Below are 23,888 nucleotides of genomic sequence, written 5' to 3'. Positions count from 1 at the left end.
TGAATCATGGTATTGTAGACCCGTAACTTATATAATGGTGTACATCAACTATACTCTAATTAAAAAATTATTTTGAAGCAGTCTTATGACCTACAAGATTATCACAGCATTGACCTCATGTCACTAACTAACCTCAGTGTCTGGAGGAGCCACCCCAAATGAAATGTGGTTCTCAGGACAACATGTTTGGTAAAATTTTGACTCGTGTTACTGATCTTCAATTATTAAGTGAAGCCAGATGGCATCTGAGGGCAGGTTGGAGGACAAAGAGGAAAAATCATCCTTGGTTTCATGTCTACAGGATATCATTGGTGGCACTGTGACCTAAGAAGTTAATTCCATTGCAAGAAATCTCTCTTCAAGAGGTCAACAGGGGCCCTACTTAACCTTCATGTACTGTCTTCTTTATTAGAGGAGGCATTTGGGGAGACATATTTGGGGCATTGCTATTTTCTTGCAGAATACAGAAATTTGTGATGGTGGCAGCCTTTCTTTCTCATTTTAGTTTCCATTTCCCCTTTGAGTCCGCTGTCTGAGCCTTGGAGGCTGCTTGGAGGGTGGCCTCTCTCCAGAGATACAGTTGCCACCCAATGTTATGGACATATGTTTTCTGTCCTGAGACACAGGCACTGGCTTCTGTTGCTTCTTCTTATGAAATTGCAAACATCTGAGACGTGGTTTCTGAGGCTGATTTCCCTTTGGTCTTCGGTGAATCAGAGAAGATCCCTAGACTCAAGCTGCTGTGGATGCTTCAAAATCTGTTCTCCTAGAGCACAGTTCTCACTTTGGCTGCACTTTAGAAATTGGGGGAGGCTTTAAAAATCCTGAGGTCCCCCCAAAAATCCTGAGGTTCCCCCCAAAAAGTCCTGAGGTCTATTGCTGTTGTTCAGCCATTAAGTCATCTTTGACTCTGTGATCCCATGGACTGCGGTACACCAGGCTCTCCTGTCCTTCATTATCTCCTGGAGTTTGCTCAAACTCATGTCCATTGAGTTGGTGATGCCATCCAACCATCTCATCCTCTGTCATCCCCTTCTCCTCTTTCCCTCAATCTTTCCTAGCAACAGAGTCTTTTCCAATGAGTTGTATCTCAATCAATTACATCATAGTCTCTGTGATGTTAATTTTTGTGACAGTTAATTTTTGTGTGTCAGTGGGGCTGGGCCAAGTGGAACCCAGCTGGCCACTTGGTATTTGCTCAGAGGTATGTAAGGCTATGGTTTTTCCAGTGGTCATGTATAGATGTGAGAGTTGGACTGTGAAGAAGGCTGAGCACTGAAAAATTGATGCTTTTGAACTGTGGTGTTGGAGAAGACTCTTGAGAGTCCCTTGGACTGCAAGGAGATCCAACTGTCCATCCTGAAGGAGATAAGTCCTGGGTGTTCACTGGAAGGACTGATGCTGAAGCTGAAACTTCAATCCTTTGGCCACCTGATGCGAAGAGTTGACTCATTAGAAAAGACCCTGATACTGGGAGGGATTGGGGGCAGGAGGAGAAGGGGACAACAGAGGATGAAATGGCTGGATGACATCACTGACTTGATGGACATGAGTTTGAGTAAACTCCGGGAGTTGGTGATGGACAGGGAGGCCTGGCGTGCTGCGATTCATGGGGTTGCAGAGAGTGGGACTGAGCAACTGAACCGAACTGAACTGAACTGAACTGATGTTTTAGATGACACTAACATTTAAATCAGTAAACAGATGGCCCTTCACAATGGGGATGGGCCTCTTGCAATAAGTTCAGGGTCTTAATACAAAGCTTCTGACCTCCCTTGAGCAAGAAAGGATTCTGCCAGAAGACCACATTTGGATTTGAACTGCAACTTGTTCTGGGTCTCCAGCCAGCTTGTCTATCCTGTAAATTTTTGGACAGACTTGCTGGCCTCCACCGTTGCATAAGCGAAGTCCTTAGAATCAACCTCTCTCTCTCTCCTGCATCCTGTTCCTCTCACTTTCTTGCTCATGCATCTTGTGTGTTCTGCTTCTCTGGCCAGCCCCAACTAACATGAGCAGCGATGTGGGTGTCAGGCGTTGGTACCTTTAAGAGCTCCCCTGGTGATCCAGCAGCTTGACAGCCCTCTCCCAGGCACCTGTGAAGAGAAGAGGGCCCCTCCCATGCTCCTCGGGATGCTGTCCTCTCTCCACCTCCAGATGCTCTAGGGCCCAAGAGCATTTTTCTCCGCAACAGTAGAGCTGCAGTCCTCAGCCCCAACCCCCGCCTGCCTCTGCTGCTTCCAGGAAAGCCCAGCTGGGATTTCAGTCTGCTTCTAAGACTCTTTTTCTTCCTTCTCAATGGGCTTTCCATTTTTAATGAAATTTTTTTCATAATATTTTGAGGGAAGATCATTTAAGTTATATGACCTCATCTGTATTTTGTTAGTAAAAATAATACATCCCCTTATTCATCTTCATTTATTCACAGATCAAATCTACCATGTTTTTGTAAATAAAACCAGTCTGGATCTCTGAACTCTGAATTCAGGGTTAAAGTTTGTGCAAGTGAAAATTGCAGAGACAAATTGAGATCACACAGTGGTGGTGGTGGTGGTGGTGGTGGGTTAATGTGGAAATTGTGCTAGTAGTGGAGCAATTGTAGTGGGGATGAAAGGATGCTGGTAACGGTGGTGATGGAGGTGATGGAAATGGTGGTGACAGTGATAGAAGTGGTGATGGTGGTGATAGAGGTAATGGTGGTGGTGGAGGTGATAGTGTGGTGGTGGTGATGGAGGTGGTGGAGGTGATGGTGATGGAGGTGATGGTGGGGGTGGACTTGATGGTGTGGTGGTGACAGTTGTGGTGGTGGAGGTGCTGGTGGTGCCAGTGGAGGTGATGGTGATGGAGGCGATGGAGGTGATAGAGGTGGTGATGAAGGCGGCGGGGGTGGTGATGGTGGTGGTAACCGGGTCAGCGAGGATGGCGGTTGTGGAGGTAGTGGGTAGGGTAGTGATGAAGGTCGTGGCAGTGACAGTGGTGGAAGGGAGATGATAGTACGACATTTAAGAGTCTCAGGACGAGGTAAGGAGAGACTCACTCCTCAGTTCCTAAGTACTTCTAATGGGGCAAGCTGCTGCCCCTTTGGCCTGATACTATCAACTTAAAATTGAATCCCAACAGCAATGCCCCCAGAAGCACAGAGCTTGCTGATCATAAACTGAAATATCTGGCTGCACACCTGGCCTAATGAATCCAGGAAACATCAGTTGTTTTTCCACCACCCACACTGAGAAAGCATTGAATGCCGTGGCAAGCAGCATTCTGGTAGTTTAAGGTCAAGCAACAGCCATCTGCACAGGGAAGCCGTGTTGCCAGCCGGGAGGGGAACTGTGCTAAGGCCCCCTCTTACTCACAGTGGCCCTGTCCCCATGAGCACACGCTGCTGGCCGTGAGTCCAGTCTGAGCGGGATCATGGAGCTGACTAAAGTGACGGTTTGCTGCCGTTTCCAGCAGCTACTTAACCTAACTCCATCATCAACCTTCGTCTCACCAGTTCTTAAAGAAGAATCCTCGAGATTCCCAGGTTTAATGGCAGATGTCTAGGCCAAATGCTCTGTATAGTTCCCATATACCAAAGGTGGGGACTTCAGGGGGGTCACTAAGTAACAGCCCTCTCCTGCTCACATGATTTCTGAAACAACAGAATACATAGATCCAGATGTGCAGCAAAAACATCAGCTTATCAGCCATAATGGCAGGGTTGGAGGACCTGGCTTAGGCAGGGGATCAGCTGGGCTGGTGCATGCCGTCCACGCCAGCCCTTCCTTTCTGCTGGATCCTCTAGCCTTTGGCACAGCCCAGTGGGGCTTGGTTTGTATCAGATTCACTCCCCCATGACTGCTGGCTTGTATTGGCTGTGGGAGGACAGGGAAGAAATGTATTCACTTATTTACACATTCTCTCATTCATTCATTCAACAAATGAATTTATTTGTTTGTTTATTGAGCACCTCGTAAACACCAAGCTTGAACAAAACAAATCATCAGTGTTTATTGCATTTTATTGAATTTGTTCTAATGAAATTCCCCTTTTTTATCTGTGAGGAGAGGTGATAAGAAGGGCACTGATGGACTTCTCTTCTCATGAAGAACAAAAAGCACATAACTCTCCCTCGTCAGAAGGAGCCCAGTGCAATTTCTCTTTGGTAAGTGGTGGGACAAATGGTTGGCCAAGCCCCACTCCGGGGGCTGGTTGGGGCATCTCCTGTCTGTGAACCCACAGACACTTCTGCTGCTCTGGTTTGTGACACAGGCCGTTGGGTTGGTTTCTGAGTTCCCAACTGCATAGCTCAGTACCTAGAGGTTTGTGAAATTAATGAACGACTTGGAGTTTTTGAGCCTGGATAACCTGGGATATGGTATGTTTATAAATGAAAATAGAGACCTTGGAGGGATACTTGTTTTTCAGGGAGAAACGGGTGAGTCCAGCTTTCAACCATGTGGAATACATAGAGGACAAGCTAATCCTACCTGTGTCTCTGGATTTAATGGCTACTGGGCCTCCCAGGTGGCGCTAGTGGTAAAGAGCCCGCCTGCCAATGCAGGTAGATGTAAGAGACCCGGATTTGATCCCTGGGTTGGGAAGATCCCCTGGAGGAGGGCATGGCAACCCACTCCAGTATTCTTGCCTGGAGAATCCCACAGACAGAGGAGCCTGATGGGCTACAGTCCACAGGGTCCCAAAGAGTCGGATACGACTGAAGCCACTTATCACGCATGCACACTCATGCACCCTTTTACATCCTTGAGAGGAAGGAGAACCGAAACCCTCTGGCCAGTCACATCCCGTCTCAGTCTGCATGTATCTTTGTTGTCCCACTTTTTTTTTTCCCAATCAGCTTCAGTCTTTGAAGATTGCATCCAGTCTTCAGTCTTTTCAGTTTCTCATTGCTCCTCTAACATATTAATGGGAGGACAAATCTGATACCCTCCATGTACACATGGATGTAATTATGCTGTCACTGTGGGGGTGAGTCTCCTCTGAATTGTCATGAGAAAGATTATAAATGAATCAAGGACAAATAAAGCTGATTGGATACCAAGGAAGATAATATGAGCTCTGGCTGAAGGACAAGGAAGAAGGATCTCAGACCTAACAGCTCAGACAGGAGCAGCAGCAATAAGCCTGCGTCTGCCTCCGTCTGAGGACCGGGATTGTATGTATCACGCTGTCAGCCTGTGATGCCACTGACCAAATAGCTATGTATTTGCCCACACTGTGGGTCATCATATGATTAACACTTCCGAGAAAATGACGCTTCGTCATGTAAATGTATGTATTTCACTGTTGAAAAGTGGAAGTATTAGTCGCTCAGTCATGTCTGACTCGTTGCAACCCCATGGATGGCAGCCCACCAAGCTCCTCTGTCTGTGGGATTCTCCAGGCAAGAATACTGGAGTGGGTAGCCATGCCCTCCTTCAGGGGATCTTCCCAACCCAGGGATCAAACCCGAGTCTCCTGCATCTTCTTAAATGAAGGTGGATTGTTTACTTCTGAGCCACTTGGGAAGCCCAACTTTTGGGTATACAAACGCTGAATTAAGTTAGTTTTGTTCTTTTCTGCTCCCTTAAAAAATGATGTATTTTTTCCATTTTTAATGAAATTCTTTCATAATATTCTATCGTAATATTTTGAGGGAAGATGGTGCATTGGGAAGACCCAGAGGGATCGGGTAGAGAGGGAGGTGGGAGGGGGGATCGGGATGGGGAATACATGTAAATCCATGGCTGATTCATGTCAATGTATAACAAAAACCACTACAATATTGTTAAGTAATTAGCCTCCAACTAATAAAAATAAATGAAAAAAAAATTATATGATCTCATTTATATTTTATTTGTAAAAATAATACATGCCTTTATTCTTCTTCATTTATTCACAGATCAAATCTACCATGTTTCTGTAAATAAAACCAGTCTGGATCTCTGAAATTCAAATTTAGGATTAAAGTTTGTATCTCAGTCCTGTCTGACTCTTTGCAACCCCATGGACTGGAGCCCACTAACCGCCTCTGTCCATGGAATTCTCCAGGCAAGAGTATTGGAGTGAGTAGTCATTCCCTTCTCCAGGGAACCTTCCTGACCCAGGGATTGAACTTGGGTCTCCTGCATTGAAGACAGATTCTTTAACAACAGAGCAACCAGGGAAGCCCTATTTCACTGCTCAATGGGAACAGACAATCAGAGGATGATTATTGCTGGCTTCATATACTCTTGGAGCCATGATCTGAAAAGCTCATCATTTTTTATTTAACTTAACTTTTAATTGGAGGATAATTACTCTACAATATTGTGACTGTTTCTGCCATACATCAGGGTGAATCATCTATAGGCAAGGGAGGGGACATATGTATATCAAACAGTATGTTTTTTTAAAAGATTGTACTCTGTTGGGGTAAAAGGTTTGGGGGAAGAAAAATTGGCTTTAATCTTTAGTTTTTACTTTTTATATATATTTTTTATCATTTATATTTTTATCTTTTTTTTACAAGCTATTATGTTGAGGGTTGACTTTCAATAGATCACAGTGAGGGAGCTCCTCTGCTACATAGAAACCACCCCCCCCAAATTCGCTTTAAATTGCAAATTCTGTCTAAATTTCCCCAAGCTCTCATCCCAGAGATCCCTTTGTCTTGCATACTATCCTGACACACTCCATTAATCTACCAAACAGCAGAAGGCTGTGCAAAAACAGACTCCTATCTTGCAGAGATAGGGTCAGTTCAGGTCAAAGTTTTATTGGTGTTGGCCCAAAAGCTATTGGGAAAACTTGTAAAGTGAAGAGCAGTTACAACGTGATCTTTAAAGCAGATTTCTAAGATGAAAACAGAACAAGATTGGTTTCTGACCACAAAATGTTTTTCTTTTCAAATTGGCACACAGATATAGGTCCATGTTCTTTCAACGACAGCCATGTATGAAGCAATGAAAACTCATGTCTGAGAAAGACTTTGCAAATATTAAAACTTAATTGTAGTAAGCTTCCTTTGTGGCTGTTGTTGGTCAGTTGCTAAGTCGTTTCTGACTCTGCAACCCCATGGATTGTAGCCTGCCAAGCTCCTCTGTCCTCCACTGTCTCCTGGACTTTGCTCAAATTCATGTCCATTGAGTCCATTGAAACCCCAAGTTTCCTTTGGGATGTCATATAAGTAATATTTCCTGGTGTTTTTCCAAAAAGGATAGTAAATAGAGTTATCTTTTGATCATATAAGATGGGGTTTGAGGCCACAATCCCCTCAGTAAGGCATGTCACCCATATTGGTTTCCAAGCACTGCTCTAACAAAACAACACAAGCTAAGTGGCTTGAGCAACAGAAATTTATTGTCTTCCAGCTTTGGACAGAGGTCAGAGGTCAAGGCTGGGGCAGAGTTGGTCCTCGGGCAGGGCTGTGTGGGACATCTGTCTGATGCCTCTCTCCTAGTTTCTGGGAGTTTCCTGGCTGTGGCAGCAGGACTTCAGCTGTTACCTCTGTGTATGTGTCTGTGTCCTAACCTCCCCTTTTCAAAAGGAAGCCAGTCATGTTAGATTAGGGCCCACCCTACTCTGGTAAGACCTCATTTTTAACTAATCATTAATACCTGTGCAAAGATCCCATGTCTAAATAAAGTCCCATGCTGAGATCCTAGGGATGAATTTGTGGGGACACAGCAGAACCCATCACATCCCTGTGGTGATGCTTGTGCAACTCAGGAGATGCCCGGCTCCAAGCTCTGCATCCTGGTCCATCCTCCTGTTTCTCTTCTGGGTATCGCTGTGCCTCACTGCCATCCCCCCACCTAGACCCCTACACTGGCACTGGGGCTGGACTGTCAGCTTTACCCCCAAAGCACCTCCTGATTTGCCTTTGACTTCTGCTTCTCACTGTGGAGCTCATGCTGCCTGAACCCTAGCTAAGGGACTGACTCCAGACCCTTCTTGCCCAGAAGAGGAATGTGTGAGCTCTCAGTACCCTGCCAGTCCATTCTGCACACACAGGGAACAGCAAATCTTAAAGAAAGAGCCAGGGATGAGGATGCAGAGATGCTACGGATGGCTCATGCCTTGGAACATGATGTGGGGTGCATTAACGAGGCACATTAACAAGGGCATTAGCCCTTGTCCAAAGGGCTCTTTTGAGGTTGGGAAAGGCAGGGTTGAAAAGTCTAATATTTTGCTGAGATCACTTTTAATGCCTCACACCACCGAAGAAACAAAGTCGTGTCTAAAACACCCAACCTGTCAGACAGAGAGCTTTGCTTGGAGCTGCAGTCACACCAGTAATACTGCTGACAGAGGGAACTGCAGGCGTTCAGGAGGGAAGTAGGTGGGGTGCGCCTGGAGATTTAAAACCCAATCTTTACAGTTCACATGGGGAATAATCGTTGACTGGAGGGTCTCAGTGGATGTTTTCTTTTTTTTCTTAAAATTTTTTATTAAGACCTCAAGGATTTGGTCATGTACAGATGTGAGATTTGGACCACAAAGAAGACAAAGTGCCAAAGAATTGATGCTTTTGAAATGTGGTGCTGGAGAAGATTCTTGAGAGTCCCTTGGACAGCAAGGAGATCAAACCAGTCCATCCTAAAGGGAATCAACCCTGAATATTCATTGGAAGGACTGATATGAAGCTGAAGCTTCAATCCTTTGGTCACTAATTCAAAGAACTGACTCATTGGAAAAGACCCTAATGCTGGGGAAGATTGAAGGCAGAAGGATAAGGGGACACATAGGATAAGATGGTTGGATGGCCTCATGGACAAAATGGACGTGAGTTTGAGCAAGCTCCGGGAGTAGGTGATGGACAGGGAGGCCTGGTGTGCTGCAGTCCATGGGGATGCAAAGAGTCAGACATGGCTTAGCAACTGAACAATAACAACAACATAGACTTGGGCTGTGATGAAGAGAAATCTATTTACTCACTGTCTAGAGCTGCTAGGATGCTAGTGGCTAAATGTAACATTTTTCTAGTGGCTCTTTTATAAGGTCTCCAGGTCAGCTACGTGAGTTCTGTCCAAACATCTACCTCTGCTCCATGAAGGTTTCAGGTAACTTTTGGCTATGGAAGAGTACAATCTGAATGTGTGATAAAATTTTAGCATTCTTTCTACAATTTCAGAAGCTATGGCCTTTCCAGATATTGGTGTAAGATTTCTGAGGAAAGGTTTGCTTGAAATAAATATCTAGATGCCCAGATAAAGAATGTAGCTAGTGAAATCTCAGCTCCTCAGTTGCTCCTGGAAATAGATCATTCTAGACAACCAAGCTGAAAGGTAACCTTGTTCCTCCCTAGAACATTAAAATCTGAGTTGCATTTTTACTTTTTTCTGGAGGTGTGCCCTATGTTTTTTATCTTTCTTTTTATTTTTATAAAATTTTTATTGGAGTATAGTTGATTTAGATTGTGAATATACTAAATACCACTGAACTGTTCACTATGAAAAAAATCTCTAAATACAGATGAATATTTGCTGGAGAGGAAAGGCAAAATTGTTCTTGATTGAAAGCAATTTCTTTTTATTTTTATAAAACTTATTAGAGTAAGTTGATTTACAATGTTGCATTAGATTAAGGTGTACAACAAAATGGTTATACGTATACATATATACCCCTTCTTTTTAAGTTTATATTCCCATATAAACCATTGCAGAGTGTTGGATGGCGTTCCCCATGCTGTGGGGGCTTCCCAGATGACACAAGTGGTAAAGAACCCATCTGCCAATGCAGGAAGTGTAAGAGACACAGGTTTGACCCCTGGTTTGGGAAGATTCTCTGGAGGAGGGCAAGGAAACCCACTCCAGTATTCTTGCCTGGAAAGTGCCCATGGACAGAGCAGCTTGGCAGGCTATAGTTCATGGGGTCACAAAGATTTGGACATGACAGAAGCAACTTAGCACACATGCATGTTTAATTAAATATATCAAAGTTCCATGGTCTTCCATAATTACATCATGACCTCAGACACCCAGTCAGTCCACTCGCTAGTTTATTTGTTGTCTGGCCATCCAGGGGGATCCATGTTCTTTTTGGAGCTCTTCCTCATTGGTTATACTCCAAGGGTCTGTATAAGGAATGTTTGTGCTTCCCCCAACTCATTACTTGAAGCCCCAATATCTCATGGGATGGTATTTGGAGATGCAACTTTTGGGAGGTGATTAGGGTTAGATGAGACGAGAAGGGGAACCTTCATGTTGGGATTGGTGCCTGATCAGAAGAGACACCAGAAAGCTTTCTCCATCTCTGCCGAGAGAGGACATGTCAAGAAGGTGGCTACCTGCAAGCCAGAAAGAGGGTCCATACAAGAACCCCATCCTTCTGACACCTTAATCTGAGATTTGCAGCCTCCAGAACTGTGAGAAGATAAATGCCTGTTGTTTAAGCCTCTCTGGTCCATGGTATGTTGTCATGGCAGCCTGAACTGACTGAGGTTGACTGTAATACAGTGCTCTGATGTAAGGAATGGGTGTGACCCAACCTGAGCTAATTGGACACATCAGCCCTAGAAGTGGATCTTGAGCAGAGGGAAGAAATGCGAGTAGCTGGAGTTCCTTCACTTGTGATGGAGCCTCCCTGACCAGATACCTCTTGCTGTGGGTCTCTTGAAGCTGGTCTGTTTTCTTACCTGAGTCTCCAGTCTCCTGCACTGATACTGTGCACTCTTGATGTTTTTCCAATAAATCCTCCTGTTTAATCTAGACAGAGTTGGGGTATGTTGCTCATTTTTTGTTGTGTGGTTTTTCCAGTAGTCATGTATAGATGTGAGAGTTGGACCATAAAGAAGGCTGAGTGCTGAAGAATTGATGGTTTTGAACTGTGGTGCTAGAGGACTCTTTAGAGTCCCTCGGACAGCAAGGAGATCAAGCTGGTCCATCCTAAAGGAAATCAGTCCTGAATATTCATTGGAAAGACTGATGCTAAGGCTGAAGCTCCAACACTTTGGCTACCTGATGTGAAGAGCCAGCTCACTGGAAAAGACCCTGATACTGGAGGAGAAGTGGGCTGCAAAGGATGAGATGGTTCAATAACATCACTGACTCAATGGACATGAATCTGTGCAAATTCCAGGAGGTAGTGAAGGACAGGGGAGTCTGGCGTGCTGCAGTCCATGGGGTTGCAAAGAGTTGGACAAGACTTTGTGACTGAACAACAAGAATCTGTTGCTTGTGAAAATTCCAATATTTACCGGGTCTGTCAGTTAATGTATAAGGCCTACATATCTTACTGGTTCTCCTTTTATAGGATATTATAGCTTTATTTTTATGCTTACCATTGGGTAATAGATTTCTGAAATGAAGTTGATAATTAGATGACTTTTGACCGAGTAATCCAATGGTAGCACTAAAGTTTTATTCATACAATGATATTTGAATAAATCATCAGAATCAATTTTCCTTGTGTTGAATTTCTCATTATGTTTAGGAGAGGGGTCTGGGGAATGGTAGTAAGGAGAAATGGTATATTCAATAAATAAGCGTAGGCATAAGTTAGCACTGATAGGCATTGGATGCTTTCAGCTTTGCTATAGATTATAAAACTACTAATAACTTGCATAAATGAGTAGGAAACTACAAATTACTTTATGGATAGGAAATTCTGAAAGACTTATGGTATTGACTTTCACTGACATTATATAATGGGAAAAAGTGAGGTGATTTAAGATGAAAATTGATTTACAGAAATGTTCATCATGGTCTTTTATTTCCTTGGAGAAGGGCTATTGATGTATTACTCATATTGTAATGTCCACAAGCCCTAGTGAACATTAAACTTTCACACGATACAAAAAAGATTTGTGACAAATTGAATTTTAAGCCAGAATGGTTGATATTTCAGTCCCAACCCTCAGCTGAGTCAAGACTTGTAGCGGTGTTTAGAGCAAAATAGATGTCTATTCAATTAATTAACTCAACAAATAATCATTGAGCCAGCTCTGATTCTGCTGCTGTGGTGTCTGCTGGGCAAAGAGTGTGCAACATGCCCTTTGCAAGCAAAAAGGTTATAGTCAAAAGGAAGGCATGAAAGTACACGAACAAGGACAGAAAGTCATAGGCATCAAGACAAACTCATTTAGAGCAATGAACCCAAAGGAGAGGCTGCTCAGCTTTTTTTTCCCCTGGGGAGATGCACTGAGTCTTTTGTCCTTTGAGCACTAAGACTTCTTTAGCTCCCAGGCTTCTCTAGTTGTGGGGCACAGGTTCCAGAATGCATAGCTTCAGTAGTTGTGGCTTAGTTGCTTCACAGCGTGTGGGATCTTCTCCCCAACCAGGGATCGAGGGGCTTCCCCTGGTGGCACAGCAGTAAAGAATCCCACTGCAATGCAGAAGATGTGGGTTTGATATCTGAGTCAGGAAGATCCCCTGGAGGAGGAAACAGTCACTGACTCCAGTATTCTTGCTCGGGAAATCCCACGGACAAAAAAGCCTGGTGGGTTACAGTCCATGGGCTCCCAAAAGAGTCAGACATAACTGAGCAACTAAACAACAACAATCAGGGATTGAGCTTGCATCCCCTGCATTGGAAGGTGGATTCTTAACCACTGGGCCACTAGGAAAGTCCCTGCTCAGCCTTTCAAGTGGAAGTGAGAAAGTGTCCAGGAAGGAAGTGTTTTGTGTGTGTGTGTGTGTGTGTGTGTGTGTGTGTGTGTGTGTGTGTGATAATTCTGGGAGAGTCACAATGTAAGCAAAGTTTATAAGATAAAATAGAGCCAGGGCTTTTTTATGCAGCTCATGGGGTTCTCATGGCAAATATGCTGGAGTGTTTTGTCATTCCCTTCTCCAGCCTGCTCACTGAAAAAGACCCTTATGCTAAGAAAGATTAAAGGCAAAAGGAAAAGACGGTGACAGAGGATGAGCTAGTTGGACAGTATCACTGATTCAATGCACATGAACTTGGGCAAACTCCAGGAGATGGTGAGGGACATGGAAGCCTGGGGTGCTGCAGAGTCACGGTGTTGCAAAGAGTCAGACACGACTTGGCAACTGAACAACAGCAACAAAGGCAGGTGGGTTGGTAAATGCGAGAAGCTCAGTGTGACCCAAATATTGTTGTGGGAAGAGATGCAAAGAAGATCAAGGCTGGAAAGGAAGGTCAGGTCAGACCTTGGCAGGACCTGTCAGCAAGAGTAGGCACATTGAAATTGATCCACCAGGTACACAGGAATCATGGACATATTTAAGTGGTGGATTGAAGTGACCAGATTTATGTTTTATCTTTTTGGTAGATGCCTGCTCCTGCATGCTCAGTTGCTCAGTTCTGTCTGACTTTTCGTGACTCTGTGGAGTGTAGCCAGCCAGGCTCCTGCTACCCTGGGGTTTTCCAGCAAGAATACTAGAGTGAGTTGCTAGTTCCTTCTGCAGGGGATCTTCCCCACCAAGAGATCAACCTGTGTCTCTCGTGTCTCCTGCATTGTAGGTGGATTCTTGATCTCTGAGCCACTGGGGAAGCCCTTTTGGTAGATGAGAAGAGCCAGATGAAAGAAAGGGAAAAATAGACTCCTGAAGACCCACTGAGAGATGGCTCTGGGGATTGGTGGGGAAACGACACGAAGTTGAGTGATAGCAATGGCAGAGGAGGGATATGGCAGGGTTGTTAATGAGAAAAGTGTGACCAGACCTGACCCCTCATTTGAGCTGAATTGGAAATAGTTATGCAAGAAAGGGAAGGACTAAGATGACCACCAGGGCTAGGTCTCAGGTAGACAGTGAAAATTCCTAATACACAGGAGAAAAAGCAAGACTATGGATGCTGAACTTGAGATGCTTAGAGGACATTCACATATATGACCAGAAAGCAACTGGACATTGAAGTCAGGAGCCCAGTCAGGTCTCTGGTTTAGACATGCACTTTGGGAAGTTGCCAGTATGAAGGCAGAGTTAAAAGGATAAAGTGAATGCGATCGTCTAGGGAGACACTGTGGGATGAAGGGAGATCACCATTTGTTGGTGGGCAGGAGGAGACCAGTGCACAGAGATGATGGGAGGAAGTGGTCAAGGGGGACCCTGGGGGAGGGTGTGTCCTGAGACCAAGGGAAGAGTGGCTTCAGGAAGGAAGGAGCAGTCAGAAGCCACAAGTGCCCTGGAGAGGGTCTTGTGAACTTCCATTGCATCATAAGTTGTTTGGGGAAAGGATAAGTGAGGTAAGACTCTGAGAGTCTCTTGGGCTGCAAGGAGATCAAGCCAGTCAGTCCTAGAGGAAATCAACCCTGAATTTTCATTGGAAGGACTGTTGCTGAAGCTGAAGCTCCAATACCTTGGTCACCTGGTGTGAAGAGCTGACTCATTGGAAAAGACCCTGATGCTGGGAAAGATTGAAGGCAGGAGGAGAAGGGGATGACAGAGGATGAGATGGTTGGATGGCATCACCAACTCAATGGACATGAGTTTGAGCAAACTCCAGGAGATGGTGAAGGACAGGGAAAGCCCGGGGTGTTGCAGTCCGTGGAATTGCGAAGAGTCTGACGTGACTTAGCAACTGAGCAACAAAAAATGAGAGAATTAGGCTAGGATGCTAGTCTTCTGATCAACTACTGTAAAGAGAAGTGACGCTCTGGGTCCCATCTCTGAATGGCAAAATGTGCCCTTGCTGCAGTGGTATAACCCCTTCTCAACTCCTCTGTGCTGTTAGGATACAACTGAGCACCTGACTGACATGTGTTCTTTTCCCCCATCACGTGATCTCTCAGCCTCAGCACCACTGACATTTGAGACCCGCTGGGTCTTTGTTGTGGAGGTGTCCTGGGCATGGCAGCAGGCTTAGCAGCATCCCCGGTCTTTACCCACCAGGTGCCAGTTCCTCCCTCCCTCTCCCCAAGTCGGGACACCCCATAATCTTTCCAGGCAATGCCCAGTGTCCCCTAGGGAATAAACTGGCCCAGAGGAGAGCCATGACTCCAGATGCACAGCAAGATAGATCAAGCTGTACCTTCAGAAACGTGTGCCTGGATAGGAGCACAGAGCATAGAAATAGATTTTAGATGAAAACTGTCTCAACCATAAAGTCATCTCAGAAAAGATATGTGTGGTCATGGAAGCCAAATAACCAAGCAATACAGACCTTAACTGTTAGAGTTAAACAGATATTTACTTATTTTTTTTCTGAAGCCATAAACAAATTGTCTCTAGGAGAAGGAAAAACAATACAATTCAGTAATAAAGGGGATATGCACACAGTCCACATGCTCTTGTATATTAAGCAGGGGGAACTCATGGCAGTAACCATTTGTTTGAGGTCACTGGTGAGCAGGACCCATATATTGCTTTGGTAATAGTCCTTATAGATCTTCAGTGGTTGATTAAAATACCAACTCAGAGTCATGTCATCTGTTCTCTACCTCTGTTTAGCTCAAAGCAAACAGTGCAGTGCTCTTAGTTCTTGAGGCAGACACAAGATTTTCCCTTATTCATTTGGTTTGGTTTACGCGTTCCAGAATCTGGGCAATATTCACACTCATCAGCAGATTCATTTCTCCCCTGCTCAAGTTCATAAACGGATGGACTGCATAAATCCACTAGTGAGGGTTTTCCTCTCCTGCTGAGTATGCAATTGTGACTCCTTCTGGTTTCAGGGAATGGTCCTAATTCATTGGTTCCTTCATTCAGTCAATCAACAAACAAACATGGCGTGCCTGGTAGGATGTGAAACACTGCACCACTCACTGCAGGGAATGGATGGAGCTGCAGATAGAATGGGGGCCCTTCGTTTTGCTCAACTTGAGGAGGGAGGCAATAAACAAGTAATATAAATAAATAAGAGAGGAGGAGCCTGGAGGGCTATGGTCCATGGGATTGAAAGAGTTGAACATGACTGAGTGACTAACACACACACATAAATATATAAATGGAAAGATGAAATGAATACAAATTATAAGGGATAAAAAGAGCAATGTGACTGTAATCAGGATGGAGTGAGATCAGGGTTCTGGTTTAGGTAAGCAGGTTGAGGAAGGCAGACCTGAGGAGACAGTATTTGGTCTGCTGCCTATAGGATGAGATAAAGCTGAGAATTTCAAGAACTAGAGGAAGGTAAAGAATCTTCCAAGAACAGGAAAGACCACAGTCTGGTGAGCCAGGGGCTGAGTGGTGGGAAAGAATGCTGGAGAGAGGAGGGAGGTGCAGATCATAAAGACCTCTTTGCATTTAAATGTTGGTCTCAAAATTTCCCTCAGGAAGGGAATATGGTGAAGGCTTAAGCTGGAGATTGGAGAAGGCTATGTGTCTAAAGTTTTAGAATATTATTTTGTCTGCTGTGTAGGAACTGAATTGGAAAATAAGAGTGGGAACAGAAAGAATAGGAGGTCATTGGATCTGTGATAAAAGATGGTGGGGCACTGAGGGTGGTGGGAGCGGAGAGAGAGGTGTGAACTGACCTGAGGTGTGTGTTGGGTGCAGGACAGATGGGATATGTTTATCAGAACAATAGCCTCTTGAAGATGTCTGTCTAATTCCAGAATTTGTGATTATGTTACCTTCAGTGGAAGAAGGCCCTAGGGCTTTTTGAACTTCTGATGCTTTTGAACTGTGGTGTTGGAGAAGACTCTTGAGAGTCCCTTGGACTGTAAGGAGATCAAACCAGTCCATCCTAAAGGAAATCAGTCCTGAATATTCATTGGAAGGACTGATGCTGAAGCTGAAACTCTAATACTTTGGCCACCTGATGCGAAGAACTGACTCATTGGAAAAAACCCTGATGCTGGGAAAGATTGAAGGTGGGAGGAGAAGCGGAAGACAGAGGATGAGATGGTTGGATGGCATCACCGACTCAGTGGACATGAGTCTGAGTAAACTCTGGGAGTTGGTGATGGCCAGGGAGGCCTGGCTCGCTGTAGTCCATGGGGTTGCAAAGAGTCGGACATGACTGAGTGACTGAACTGAACTGATGGAAGAAGGACTTTGGAGATGTGAGTAAGAATACAGACCTTGAGATGGGAAGATTATCTTGGATTACCTGAGTGGGTCTGATCTAATGGAACCTTAAAAGCAGAGACTCTTTCCTAGATGAAACAGAGATGCAATGGAAGAGGTTGGAAACATGAGAGGGACTCAACCCATCATCACTGGCTTTGAAGATGGAGAAAGGGGACTCAGAGCCAAGATGTGTAGGGGACTTCTAGAAACTGTGGAAGGCTCTGAGCTGGTAGCCAACAAGGAAAAGGGCTCTCAGTCTCACAACTGCAAGGAAGACAATTCTGCCAATAGCCTGAATTAACAAGGAGATGGGCTTAACCCTATGGCCTCTGGATTTCCTCAGAGTAACCCATTTCAGTACTCTTGCCTGAAGAATCCCATGGTCAGAGGAAGCTATGGGCAACAGTCCATAGGATGGCAAATAGCTGGGCAAGACTGAAGCAACTTAGCATGCATGCTTGGCACTGGATTCTCCAATAAGGCCATAACTCTGCTGACACCTTGATTTTAGCCCAAGGAGATTCATGCCAGACTCGTGACTTTCAAAACAGTTAAAATGATAAATTTGTATTGTATAAGCCACATGATTGTGGGAATTGATTAGAACAGTGATAGGAAAATAATACATGGAACTTCATGGCTGGTTGAATGTGGAGGGTGGAAAGGACGCAGATGGCCCATGTAGGTTTTCATCCTCACCCAGTGGGCAGCAACGTCATATAATGAGGTGCAGAAAGCTCATTGAAAAACAGATCATGGAGAGTGGAAACCATAATTCTGTTTTGGTCACTGATGTTTTAGAAGTTTGAGATGCCTGTAAGATATTTAAATGGAGGAACTAAACAGGAAATCAGTTATGTAATTCTGGGGTTCAGAGGAGAAGTCTAAACTTATGATACATTTTTGGACTAGAAAGAACACAGGTGATACTTGCAAATGTGGGACTAACCCAGCAGACCTAAGAAGGGAGTGTAGGTGGAGAAGCAGGACTAAAGTCCAACTCACAGACATTCCTACACACAGAGGTTGTGTAGGACAGTGAAGAAGAGAGCAAAGGTGACCAAAAAGGAGTCCAGGTAGGTGGGGAGAAGGGTAGGAGGGACAGTATCAGAAACTCAAGGGAAGGAGAAGGATGTGTCCTGTATATGAAGACGGAACTCTGCCTAAAGCTGCAGAGGTCTTGCGATGACATAGAAGTGCCACTGAATTTGGCACTGGTCACAGTCCTTGACAAGACCCCATGAGTATACAGGACAGATAGGACTACAAGGAAGAGATGGCAGGAAGTGGGGGTGCTTAGGTGCCTAAATTCAGACAGTGGGTCGAACAACCTGTTTCACAGGAAACAGGAACAAAAAGTGAAGAGGCTTTGGCCAGAGTTGACTGAGGTCAAGAAATGTCTTTTAAAGATAGATCAGGCGTGTGTGCTGACATGAATAATCTGGTATTGAGGAATAAATATATCTGAGTGGGAGAGAGAGAGAGAGAGAGGGAGAAAGAGGAATAGCGAGGAGTAGAATATGTGAGAAGAGAACAGGAGATGGGACCCAGAAGACAAGCAGAAGAATTTACCAGTTTTGTTCACTGTATCAGGAAAGAAAGGGAGATTGATAGAGATGCTGGTAGGTCTATAGATTTGTTGGTGGGAGGATGAAAAAGAATAAAAACTTCAGGCAGCATCCTAGCCTGGACTTTCTACATGAGTAGTCCCTTAAAAGCAACTTGGGGGTCATAATCCAATATGACTCATATTTCAAATATGAGGAGGGAGGACACTGAGTCACTTTGATCCCAGTGACATTTTTGTGATTGTGCTAGATACATTTATGACATCTGTAAGAAGAAAGTCTACAATGCGGAGCAAAATAATGCCTTTGGGAAGGCACATTAATGGGCAAAAATAACTACCAGACTTGCCTCTCTTACTTCTTCAGACCTCATGATTCTTTTAGTCTTTTTATTGTCGAGTATCTGAGAGGTTGACCAGCAAGCCCTTGTCAAGACCTTGTGCTGCCATCTGACTGTGGTAATGGTGTCTTTTTGAGTAAAACTATTTGTCTTCCCAGGTGAACTTGGAACCAGAGATGGTGACTATTGAACTGACATCATAGTGTCATGATGGCTAAGATCCTGGAAGCATCTTTTTCTTGAGTTATCTGGACTATTAGTATATGCATGGGTTTTTAGGACTCAACAAGGAGAAAGAAAATGTTAGAATTTTTATGGTAGCAACTTTTATCTTATTCTCTGAAAAAATTTTGTTTATGGTAATGTATACAGAATATTGTGTGTTTGTGTGCTCCGTCGTGCCCAACTCTTTGCTACCTGATGAACTGTAGCCTACCATGCTCCTCTGCCCATAGAATTTCCCAGACAAGAATACTGCAGTGGGTTGCCATTTCCTACTCCAGGGGATCTTTCTAACCCAGGGATCAAACCTGTGTTTCTTGTGTCTCCTATATTAGCAGGTGGATTCTTTACTACTAGCATCACCTGGGTAATACAGTAATATATGCAAGCCATTTACAGCTTAATAAGACTCCATAGAATAGTGACTGTGTTCAAAACCTGTATCCCAAGAGAGGAAAGTGATCAAAGTCGTTTGTGGACCACTACTCTAAATATCTAAGACACTGGCTAAAGTATTTTGGCACTCATCATCTTCTCCTCCTCCTCCTTCTTTTCAAGAGACCCCCTGGTTCCCATAGCATGATGTGATGGGTTGCTTTGAATGGTTTTGCAGCCTGGCAGGAACTTACCCTCCACTCAAGGATAAGCAAGGTCTGGGCCTGGTCCCCTTTATTAGGGGAGCTGCTTGATGAGGAGAACTTATCTGTGAGAGTGGAGTGGGGAGGGGGGCCAGAACCAATGGTTGAGGGCCCTCCCAGGTTGACCAGATGTCAAGGTGTCACACACTATGAACCCTTCATTTTGGTTCTTATGCCACAAGGAAGGCAGCAGAACAGTCTGGCTACAGCAGGGATTATAAGCCCAGGGTCCTGCCCACCCAGTGTATCCCTCAGGGGGTGGGTTCTGCCTCTCAACTGCAGACCCCAGCGGGTCGCTCTGAGCACTGCTGAGAAAGTTCTGCGCTAGAAGACCCTTCCTCAGCCACGGACTTCTTGTGCTTGCTCATGCGTCTATCTGTGCGGACTCTCTTCTGCCCAATGCACTGAAGCTGTGTGCGTCTCTGTTCTGCCTGGCTGTCAGCACTGCCAACAACTTGTGAGCCCTGACCTCCAAGTCCCCAGCATGACCTCTGCATCCCCAGCACATTACTATCCCATGTCCTGTTCCCCAAATCCTCACTGCCCCACTGCTGACCTGGACACACTCAGGCATGCACTGCCCCATGCACACATCTAGTCTCAGTTCTCAGCACATGGCTGCAGCCTTCCCTGCAGCCCCCCTTAGGTTTTTGTTAGGATTTTTCACAGGCTCTTCCTTCCTGCTGACTCTGGTCCCCATCTCTACTTTCCTTTCCAGGCTTGCTTCAAACTTTCTACTGCAAAGAGGTCCCTAGTAGTTACTTTATTTGGTAGCCTCTGGTAAAGCATCTGCCTACAATGTGGGATACCTGGATTCAATCTCTGGGTCGGGAAGATCTCCTGGAGAAGGAAATGGCAACTCACTCCAGTATTCTTGCCTGGAAAATCCTATGGACAGAGGAGCCTGGTAGGCTACAGTACATGGGGTGGCAAAGAGTTGGACACAACTGAGCAACTTCACTTTCTTTCTTTAGCCATCAAATAAGGGCTTCCTTGTGTCTCAGATGGTAAAAAAAACCTGCCTGCAATGCAGGAAACCTGGGTTCAACCCCTGGGTAAGGAATATCCCCTGGGAAAGGGAATGGCCTCCCACTCTAGCCTTCTTGCTTGGAGAATTCCATGGATAGAGGAGCCTGGTGGCCTACAGTCCACAGGGTTGCAAAGAGTCAGAAACTACTGAGTGACTAACACTTTCACTTTAGCATCAAATATCATAGAGGGCCTTCTCTGACTTTTAATTTGTGGTTCCTTCTTTATTCTTTTTAAATTGAGACATAATCAGTATACATTATATTAGATTCAGATGTATAATGCAATCATCTAACATTTGTATATATTGTAAAATGATCATCACATTAAGTCCAGTTAACATCTGTTACTGAAACATCACCTATTGCTGAATATTTATTTTCTTGTGGTGAGAACCTCTAAGACGTTAAAATTCCTTTTTCTTTTCACATTCAGAAATTTATGGCAAATTTTAAGTTGAAATGTGACTATTGTTAAACAGTGTGTTAAATGCTACACACACACACACACACACACACCCCTGTGCACGGTGGTCATGGGACAATAAAGCAATGGATTTTCATCATTGCCATTTTCTGCGGTGGCTCTCTGCCAGGAGTCTCACCTGATGGGTTTGGATCATAGGGGACCTTCCACAGAGAATGGAGGATGCCCTGACTGCTTCTGAGTTAAGACCTGAAGGACTGGCTCACAGAAGAAAGAGGAAAAGTTGGGGGATGCCCTGCTAGAGAGGGAGAAGGAATCCCACCCCTCCCCTCCTGGAGGATGATGGGAAAGATGATGGACTTAGAGAGATCACTTTCCTTCCAGGCTGAAGTCCCAGGAAGGAGTGAATGATGCAGGGAGGGAGCTGGAAGGATGCTTGGGCGGCCTCCCAAGGGGTGGTATCAGCATCTGGGGCTGGACAGGGATCTGGCAGCTCTGCTCCTGGTACCCTGGCTTGTACAGGCAGAGAGAGCAGAAGGCTGTGGGTCAGCGGAGGCTGGGGACCAGATACCGAAGCTGGAGGAGGCTCATACTTGGCAAACAGCACAAATGACAAGGGCCAGCAACATGACCAGCCAGTCCCGGCACAGGTGCCAAGGAGAAGCTGAGACCAGTGCCCTTTGCTACAGAGACTGGATCAGACCAGCCAACCAAGAGGTGGTGGAATCACAGGGTACGAGTCTGAAAAACCGAGTCCTTACCTAAAGGACTGGGAGCCATCTTGCCCTTCACACTGGGCTCTTGATGGGCAGGTTTAAAGCCTGTGTCCTTGTGGCCGTCCTCAGCTTTTAAGGATGATTATAACAATTGTGAAAAAGAAAGATGGTTCGCAGGTCTACACAGTGTTCCAGCGACAGTGACGACCCTGCCGTATTATGACTGTGTAACCGTATACAGGCCTGAGGTGCACTATTCTGTACTGATTGGTTGGCCCAGACATAGCTCCTCTGCAGCGGCCGCCCAGAGGCAGGTGAGTCGGCATGCATGGCTGTGTGCCTGAGGGAGACAGTGCATATTTCCAGGCCCTTGTGATGTCGGCTCCCCAGCAAGGCCATTTGTGAAATGAAGTCATCACTATTCCACCCATCTGAACCCAAGGGGCTATACCCCCATGATTTTTTTTAATGGTAACAACTAGCAGCCCCTGTGTGTTTCCTCTGTGCCGGGCTTTGTTCTGCATTCTGGCTCAGAACAAACCTTTGGTGGGTCTTCTTTTACTGAACTTATCTGACAAGCAAGGATATGAGGACCTAAGTATTTAAGATCTGCTGATAACTAGTAAGTGGGAGGCTCAGAATTTGGTTTCATCAAGACTGTCTCCAAACCTGCTTTTTTAAAAAACGAGTTCTGGTTGGTCTTTTAAAGAAATTTTTATTTACTTGTTGGACTGTGCTGGGTCTTTGTCGCTGTGAGGACTTCTCTCCAGTTGTGCTGGGCAGGCTTCTCATTACAGTGGCTCCTCTTGTTGCAGATCACAGGCTCTAGGGTGGATGGGCTTCAGTACTCACAGCGTGTGGGCTAAGCAATTTTGGCTCCTGGGCTCCAGAGCACAGGCCAAATAGTTATGGTGCATGAGCTTACTTTCTCTACAGCGTGTGGAATCTTCCCAGATCAGGGGTCAAACACGTGTCTCCTGCAATGGCAGGAGGATTCTTTACCACTGCACTACCTGGGAAGCCCTGGTCAGTCTTACTAAAGAAAATTTTTGTGCAATTTACATTTTCATCAGTCCCTTCTGGCATGCTTCTAATGGTATCAGAGTCACCTAGAAACTGAATCACAATGATTTTACAATTCATTTAATGGCAACTGGCCATCAGCAAATTAGCAATGGTTATCTTAAGAAGTTATCATATTGGCTGTGCTGTTATTTCTTGAGGTTGACCAGATACCTAAAATCACAGACCTTTCCTAGATAAGATATACTGTATAAATGAGACTTGGTTTACCATCAGCATTTATAAAGCCAGACTGACTGAAAGAACTAGGTCTGGAGACACAAGCATGGTCTTAATATACTGAATGCTTGGCCTGCCCTGACTATTACAAAATCAGAAGCATGAGAATATTCACAGAAAATGTTGTATTTTTTAATGCCTCATGCATGACAGGCAGCTTGCAGCTACACACATGGTAATCTTGGATTTACAAAGCCCTGGAAGTTAGGAGAGCCACACTAGAGTGATGATTTAAGGAACTGCTGATGTCTGGGAAGAACTATTCAACCTACTTGAATTATTAAGCACGTGCGTTTACGAGGATCTTTCCATTTCACTTTGCAAGTGTACACATACTCTTGGGTAGCTTCTACAAGCTACAATACCCTGTGGCATATTTAAAGGTTATAAACAATAGCACTTTTAGCTTTGCTTTTGCTTTAATGGCCAAATGAAGGGGATAAGTAAGTGAGTGTACTGGCTTCTCTTACCTGCATTAGGAGTGATTTGAGGGTAAGTATTTTCATGTAGCCATAGGGAGCCAAATAAGACACTTGAAAACAGTTTTTTTCATTTTAAATTAAGATATAGGTTTCACCCCTTATTTGTTTCATTTTATTTGCAATTAACTCAAAACAAAGCACATTTACTTGACTAAATTGCCTGTGTCAGTTGCCCTGATGTGTTTTTCTTCTCTGTTTTTTATTTAACTGTGATACTGAGTATTAAACCAGTACTAAGACAGGAAAGAAGACGAATAGAGTTTTCAAAGATTACATAGGCCCTCGGGCAGG

The 23,888-nt window shown here is 44.8% G+C and overlaps 1 non-coding gene across 1 annotated transcript; it reads right to left on the bottom strand.

Moving 5' to 3' along the window:
* Positions 1–23,100: 23,100 nt before the first annotated feature.
* LOC133074296 (small nucleolar RNA SNORA72) lies at positions 23,101–23,232 on the bottom strand. Its single transcript, XR_009697142.1, has one exon. It is a non-coding gene; the product is annotated as a small nucleolar RNA SNORA72 (small nucleolar RNA).
* Between the last annotated feature and the right edge of the window lie 656 nt (positions 23,233–23,888).

This window comes from Dama dama, chromosome 19, assembly GCF_033118175.1.
Source record: "Dama dama isolate Ldn47 chromosome 19, ASM3311817v1, whole genome shotgun sequence".
Taxonomy (NCBI): Eukaryota; Metazoa; Chordata; class Mammalia; order Artiodactyla; family Cervidae; genus Dama; species Dama dama.
Note: the sequence above shows the minus strand (reverse complement) of the source record. Positions and strands in the feature narration are given on the sequence as shown.